The sequence below is a fragment of the Amphibalanus amphitrite genome, unplaced genomic scaffold (assembly GCF_019059575.1).
Source record: "Amphibalanus amphitrite isolate SeventyFive unplaced genomic scaffold, NRLGWU_Aamphi_draft 000227F_arrow, whole genome shotgun sequence".
Lineage (NCBI taxonomy): Eukaryota > Metazoa > Arthropoda > Thecostraca > Balanomorpha > Balanidae > Amphibalanus > Amphibalanus amphitrite.
In genome coordinates, this window is record NW_024881722.1 from 129,789 (window position 1) to 136,938 (window position 7,150).

General features: G+C 45.9%; 1 long non-coding RNA gene across 1 annotated transcript; it reads left to right on the forward strand.

Annotated features, from left to right (window-relative positions):
- The first annotated feature begins 5,090 nt into the window (after positions 1–5,090).
- Positions 5,091–6,689, forward strand: LOC122385677. The gene is made up of 3 exons (XR_006257245.1): positions 5,091–5,160; positions 5,959–6,138; positions 6,630–6,689. It is a non-coding gene; the product is annotated as an uncharacterized LOC122385677 (long non-coding RNA).
- The last annotated feature ends 461 nt before the right edge of the window (positions 6,690–7,150 follow it).

A 7,150-nucleotide genomic window follows, 5' to 3' on the forward strand; every position in this document is an offset into this window, starting at 1 on the left:
TCTGATGTTTTTTTTCCAAGCGACGGTGGGATGTACATCGATTAGTGCGGCGTGTGTACGTGCGCGTATGTAGGTGTTCTCGCTGCACTGTGCAGCGTCGAGTCAGCAGTCGCCGCGGAAAACCATTGCTCTTCGTGAAACGTCATCCAATAAAAATCAGTCGACCTTTCTGAAACGCGTGTGTAACGTGGTACTGGGATAGTATGGACGAATCAGTTTGCTTTTTACCCCAAAAGTGCAAATCGACCAATACTTTAGTGATCATTATCCTATGCATATAACAGTTGAATCCTCTTCAAGGTCAACCATAAATACATACCTCCCGAAATGGAACTTTAACAAAGCGGACTGGACGACATTCCAGGACGACATAGATGAACAACTTGACATTCTTAACTTTAACGACAATACAAACAATAACGTAAATGACAACGATACAGTAAACATAGAAAGTTTCCTTCAGATAATAGGCGAAGCAGCTGAACGTTCTGTCCCATTGACAAAGCAAAGACAGGGTTACAAACACGCCCCGTGGTGGACGGAAAACTGTCAAAAAGCAGTCGCGAGGCGCCGCAGAGCCCTACGAAAATGTAGGGCCTGCCCCTGTGTTGCTCATGAAATTCAGCTCAGGAACGAAATCAGGAACGCAAAAGACGTCATCAACGCAGCCAAAAAAGAGTCTTGGGAAAGCTTTTCGAACAAATTCAACCGTTTCACACCCATTACTAAAGTTTGGGAACATCTTAGATGTTTCCGCATTAATAAACCAAAGATATATAAAGTTCCGTCACTGATTATACAGAACACACTCACAACAGACCCACAAGCAGTTGCCACACAATTTGCAGCCCATTATGCAAACATATCCTCAAACAACAACTACTCAGACACTCTACACAACAACCTCAGCACCACCCTATCAACACTCACGTTCCAATCCGACAACACAGAACATTACAATCACCTATTCACCCTATATGAACTACAACATGCAATCGTAAAGTGTGGGAATACTTCGGTAGGCCCGGACAAACTGCCCTACATGTTCTTCAGAAAACTAACCCCCTTTGGCCTTGAACACTTTCTCAAGGTCATTAACCAGCTATGGGTTGAAGGCCACTTTCCGGACTCCTGGAGAGAAAGTATAATCATCCCCATTCTCAAAAAAGACAAACATAGCACCGATCCAGCTAGTTACAGACCAATTTCATGGTCGAGCTGTGCCTCTAAAATCGTCGAGAGAATGGTCAACAATCGAATCAGAGTGTACCTAGAATCACAACACAAGCTTTCACAACACCAAAACGGATTTCGACCAGCACGCTCCACAGCTGACAACTTGATACACATTATTGACACGATACAACAGGGGTTTTTCCATAATAAAGTTACAGCTGCACTCTTCCTCGATCTGAAAGCAGCCTTCGACAAAGTACATCACAAAGCTATACTTATAAAAACACATAACATGGGAATACGCGGCCGAATGGCCAATTTCATAAGTAATTTTCTTAATAACCGCACTTTCAAGGTCAGAGTATGCAACACCTACTCAACCCTACATAACCTCGATCACGGAGTCCCTCAGGGAAGTCCTCTCTCCCCGACGCTCTTCCTTATATATATAAATGACATCTTTGACAACATACACAATGTAACACATAACGTACACTATTCCATGTACGCGGACGATTTGGCGGTCTGGACGTCGCACCACAATGTGAATGCGGCATACCAAAAACTTCAAACGGTACTAAACCACGTAAACAAATGGTGTGACAAGTGGGGAATGCAAATTGCTCCCCACAAGTCAGCCACACTAACCTTTTCCAAACAACGCAGACACCCCACACCTCCACGCCCGCTCCGTTTGGGCCGGGTTGAGATTCCGCAAACAAATACCTTTAAATATCTAGGCATCACACTGGACAGGGGACTCACTTTCACACAACACATAGCAGACATCACAGGAAGGTGCACCCGGCGCCTCAACATCATGAAATGTATCTCTGGTACACACTGGGGCGCCGACAGAAAAACACTGACACTTCTATATACATCTCTGATTCGATCCATCTTGGATTATAATGCCTTTTTACTAACAAATATATCCACTACTCTCAGTAACAAGGTCGAGAGTATCCAGAATTCCGCTCTTCGCATTATTTCTGGCGCACTCCGCACTTCGCCTTCATCGAATCTCCGTGTTGATTCAAACATTCCTCCTTTGGAAAGAAGAAGAGAATACCAGCTTATAAGGTATTACACGAAAGTAATGGCAAGAAAAGATACAATACCATACGCTATACTCAGTAACCTACCAGAAAATAACATAATAACACATAGAGAATACAAGTACCAAACAATAAGAAGACACCTTAAAAACATACTTAGGGACTATAAAATAGAAACTCCAAAGGTTCTAGATAACCCTCCACTGAGCCCGTACTGGACTAGGCACCCCATCCAAACCCTCATCCTCTTCGATGACAACAAAAAAGACATGAACACTGATGAAATGAAACAACTTTTCCTCGAATTCCAAAACGACCATAAAGACCATACTTTTATATACACAGACGGCTCTCGGGCGGACAACAAGACCGGAGCCGCCTTCTATATAAAAGGATTCGCACAATCCACCCGCCTCTCCGATAACCACTCCATCTTTTCGGCCGAACTCTACGCGATCAGTGCAGCGCTTCGACACGTAATCAACAAACCTGATAGACAACTAATGATTTGTACTGATTCCAAGGCAGCAGTGCAATCAATCGCAGCGGCCCATAATGATTCGCACCCAATCACGCGAGACATTAAAAGACAAATTAATCAAATCACCGACCAAAACAGAGAAGTTAAGATAATCTGGATACCCGGTCACGCGAATATTGTGGGGAATGAGCGCGCGGACAAAGCGGCCAAAGCCAGCCTCCGTGATCCCCCCAATAACTCCCTCCCATGCCCGGTATCAGATTATCTTAATGTCATTTACGCGTCCTACAAAAAGTATGTCCAGTTTGAATGGGACGTAAATCCACATTACTACTTTCACCCAATCAAACCAATTATCGGACACTGGTCGACTGCTTATCAAAATACCCGGCTTAAAGAAGTAATTATAGCCAGACTTAGAATCGGACATACTAAATTGACACATGAATATATCTTTGATCAAGGCCCCCCTCCAATCTGCCAACGTTGTAACATAAGATACACAATTGAACACTTCTTGATCCACTGTCCCCAATATCAAGCAGAGAGGCAACCTATAATCCAATATACCACCCACAACCAACTTGCACTTTCAATTCCTACTCTCCTCGGCGATTCTCACCCGGATCTACTCGACTTGCTTTTCTCTTTCCTGAAGAATTCCAGGCTAGACCGATCCATATAGCACAGTCTCGCGCTCAGTTCCGTGGTCGGCAAGCCGTCGATAGCGGTTCTGGGCGCGGGACTCAATCTTTTTGATTTCCTGGATACTGGCCATGTCAATTAAGGAGCCCCGAGCTTACGGGCACCAGCCGCCGCCGCGGGGACCATTGACACGCGGCGGCGGGCTCCTCTGCCCCCCATCTGCTTGGAGAAAGAGGTGTCGGCACTATGCCGTCCGCAACGACCCGTTTAATGGATTGCTACGTCACTGGAGTCCGCACTGAAACGTCAGTTCTCTAATCATACCCGTCAGCACTTGGTGGGGGCTTTGTAGGAGCCCCGAGCTTACGGGCACCAGCCGCCGCCGCGGGGACCATTGGCACGCGGCGGTGGGCTCCTCCCCCAACTCCTTGGACACATGATTTTCTCTTGGTTTTTCTTGGTTTCTCGTGGTTTCATCGTAATTGTTTTTGTTTCCATTGTTCTTGTTGCGCCGTGATTTCGTCTATGTTTGCGAGCGCGCGCGTTTGCGTCCCTCCGGCGGCGGCGGCGGCAATCGGCACCTGCCCATCCCTCTCGCGGTTCTCGACAGGGATCCCTCTTAAAGGTTGAGGCCCACTCGAGACACCGAAGCTATCTGGCCGGACACCCCGGGCGTGGCCTAGGTGGCTTGCATCCATGGCCCCCGGGAGTGGATGAAGGCGATAGCTCCACAAACACACTTACACATTAGCGATATAACGTAACGTAATATCAAAGCAAAGGGATTTTTCCTGTGCAATTTGGCAAAAGCGCACAGGTTTTGCCCTCTAAGATAGGCACCAGGTTTTTCTAGTTAGGACTTTCCTGGTGGAACTCACAACACAACAACAGCACACATTACAACACTACCACATTTCAGCATCAAGATTCAGCAGCAAGAAATGTAAGACTCAAAATCCCTCTCGGCACTGCCACTCTGGCACCCTTTCTGGCTTTCCCTTGCACTTGCTCCCACCGGACGTCACATGAGCCGGTCTAACGTAAACTTTGCTCTTGATATTGCCTTGGGCCGGAATAACATAGCCGGCATTAAAGTAAAGTAAAACGGAAGATCTGGCTAATTGCCAGCTAGTAACTTCCCCCTACCCCGACCAGGGCCTCGGCCTGTTGGGAGCAAAATTCAAAAAAAAAAGGTACTGGGATAGTAAAGACGAGGTACTGGGATAGAACCAACGTGGTATAGGGATAGTATAAACGTGGTAATGGGATAGTATAAACGTGGTAATGGGATAGTATAAACGTGGTACTGGGATAGTATAAACTTGGTACTGGGATAGTACGAAAGTGGTACTGGGATAGTATGAACCTGGTACTGGGGTAGTATTGGCGCAGTACTAGGATTGTAAAGACGTGGTACTGGGATAGTACGAACCTGGTACTGGGGTGGTATGAGCGTAGTACTGGGATAGTAAAGACGTGATACCGTGGCACTGGGATAGTAAAGACGTGGTACTAGGATAGTAAAAACCTTGCACTGGGATAGTATTGGGATAGTATGAACGTGGTACTGGGATAGTAAACATGGTACTGGGATAGTAAGAGCATAGTACCGTGATGGTAAATGGTTGGTAAAAGGGTAGTCATTCTAGGCCCACTTTACTGTTACTAACAAAAGCCGGTCAGATTTGCTTTCAGTGTGGATGCAGAAAAACAAGATTGAGATGAGTGGATCAAGATGTATCTTTCGTGCAGATCAAGATGTATCAAGATGTAGATACCTTTCACTTAAGATCCATGCAGGTGAGGTTCCAGTGAAATTTGAATTCGATAGGTAGCCATTTTTGCTTTGGCTTTGATACTTGTGGTAAGGAAACATGATTATTGTTGCATGAACCGCCCACTGCCCATTGCTGTCTTGTCTCGCGTTCGATATCCGATCACCATTCTTAAATAGCTCACCTTACCATATGGAAATCAGGTTTTAGGAGGCCACTAGGCCTGTGGGGCTTGGTCTCAATGAGCTCCCAGTGCTTAGGACAGTCAGGCTCATATGTTGGGTAAGGTCAGGTTCAGGTAGGCCAGTATGCACTCTGCAAAGCATGGCAATTTCGACAAGATCTCGTCTGTGCTGGCTTGTCCGGCTGGTGAGGCTTTGGTGTGGCATGGATTTAGCTTGGTGCAGTGCGGATTTTGTGTAGCGCGGTGCGGATTTGGCCTGGTGTGGTCAGGTGGTGGGGTATGTAGTGTAGTGCATATCAAATGTGGCTTGGTGATGGACATGATGGACCCAACAAAATTGATGGCCAAAATTGAAAAAAAAAGTATTAATGGAGCTTTAACATGCAATTTAGTGTGCTCTCGGGCTGATAGGTGTGCGGTGGTCAGAACGGATTGTGCCAGTGCTGGTGCCTGGTGGTCCCACCAATCACTGGTGTCATCTCCTGTTGTGACCCAGGGGGTCTAGTCAAAACCTTACCTATTTCTGCTAACCTAAACCTATTTCTTACAAATTAGGCAAAAATGTGATGATGGTATAATGATAAAATGATTCAAAAGTCTTCATTTCACTCAAATATTAAACCTGGCCCCTTTTTTCAGGCGCAAGCTCTGGATGAACTTCTGCGGTGACGTCGGCATTCTTACAGGAGAACCCAAGATTCGCTGTACCTGTATGCATTTCAAGACTGAATAATTGATAGCAGCAAGTAAATATTTGAAGTTGCAGCCAAATGCTGTGCCTTCTCTGCTGCAAGAACTACATGTCACCATTGAAGCAAGGTAAGTGTTTAAAGAAATTGTTCACCTTCTGTGAATAATTTGATGAATATTTTGTTTTGTTACAAAATATTCATATTGATAATATTTATATTGACAAATATTTCATATTGATGAATAAAATTTAAAAAGATGTGTTAAAAATGTGATGAATAAAATTTAAATGCATTCTGACTTGGAATTACATACTTCTTCTAAAAGGATTTCATTATTTTAATGATTAAAGTTATGAACACGAACAGATGAACAACCTATCAGCTGCAAGGGATTCTGCTCCTGTAAGTGCTCTCATCGCTGATTGGCCACTGTGTGTTGAAGAGGTTTCTGCTAGCTGTAAATGAGCACTAGGTAGAACATGAATTTAAGCACCAATATTCACTGATAAAAGGTGAATATCTCAAACGGTTCAAATATAAGGCATATGCAAATCTGCTCTATCAGACTGCTATCTCAGTTTAAAATCCCATGTTAAAGGTGAACTATTTCCTCGACAGGACCAGCTCGACTCCTGCAGTAGGAGTCCAGCCTCGTCCAGTCGTCCCCGCTCGCCAAGACCAGCCGGACTCCTGCAATAGGGGTCCAGGCTGACCCGTTCGTCCAGTAACCGCCGCTCGTCAGCACCAGCTGGGCTCCTGTAGTAGGGGTCCAGCCTCGTCCAGTCGCCGCCGCTCGCCAAGACCAGCTGGGCTCCTGTAGTATGGGGCTAGGATGGCCCGTTCATCAACCGGTCCCGAAGTCACATCGCTGTCAGCCAGCCGAACTCAGTACATAAGTCACCAACCCTGAATGTTGCCAGCCAAAGTCGGCAGTTTCCTTCGGACAGTCATCTCACCAGTGTTGTGTACAGTGTACAAGGTTAGTGACGCAGTTAAATGCGTCAATTAAATGCGAGGACGTGCGCTTGTATGCAGCGTTTTGTCATGTTGAGCTGCATGGGTGTCGATTTTCACCGAATTGAGGGTGCCCAGTGCCCACTGCCCGGGCGCAGCAAATCCGCCGCCGCCTTAGCGGTGAC